At 39.1% G+C, this 585-nt stretch overlaps 1 pseudogene; it reads left to right on the top strand.

Annotated features, from left to right (window-relative positions):
* The first annotated feature begins 209 nt into the window (after nt 1–209).
* LOC117123194 lies at nt 210–328 on the top strand (annotated as a pseudogene).
* Nucleotides 329–585: the final 257 nt, after the last annotated feature.

The following is a 585-nucleotide window of genomic DNA, read 5'->3' as shown; positions in this document are numbered from 1 at the left end:
CACCGAAAAAAAAGCAACGGCGGGCCCGATTAATACTTGGACCACCTTGGAATACCGGGTGCTTTCGACTTAATTTATTCTTTTCTTCTAAACATTGATTTGACCAATAGTAGCGCATCGATACCTCTTATAGGTAACACGTCAACAACTTGAAATATCATTCACTGATCTCGATGATCGAAGTGTTATACGTCTGTTGGTGCTCCCTTGTTTTCGGCCATACTACGTTGAAAACACCGGTTGTCGTCCGATCACCAAAGTTAAGCAACATCGAACCTGGTTAGTACTTCGATGGGAGACCGCAAGGGAATACCGGGTGCTGTCAACATAATTCATTTTTTCCCTAAAAATTTTGACCAACAGTAGCGCATCGATACCTCTTACAATATTTTCCTAAGTAATTTTTCTTTGTTAGGCACGGTAAGATAACCTGAAACACACATTATTTCATTGAAAGTTTGAAGTTTTTCGGAACAGTACTCAAATTACGGCGGATAAGTTAAAAATTTGCACTAAGTGCCTAACTCTGCGAGATAAGCACGTTTGTTCAAAAACTCAAACTGTAATGTAGATTAAAAATGAGTC

The sequence above is a fragment of the Anneissia japonica genome, unplaced genomic scaffold (assembly GCF_011630105.1).
Source record: "Anneissia japonica isolate Jap-2015-1 unplaced genomic scaffold, ASM1163010v1 scaffold33096_len607_cov129, whole genome shotgun sequence".
Taxonomy (NCBI): Eukaryota; Metazoa; Echinodermata; class Crinoidea; order Comatulida; family Comatulidae; genus Anneissia; species Anneissia japonica.
Note: the sequence above shows the minus strand (reverse complement) of the source record. Positions and strands in the feature narration are given on the sequence as shown.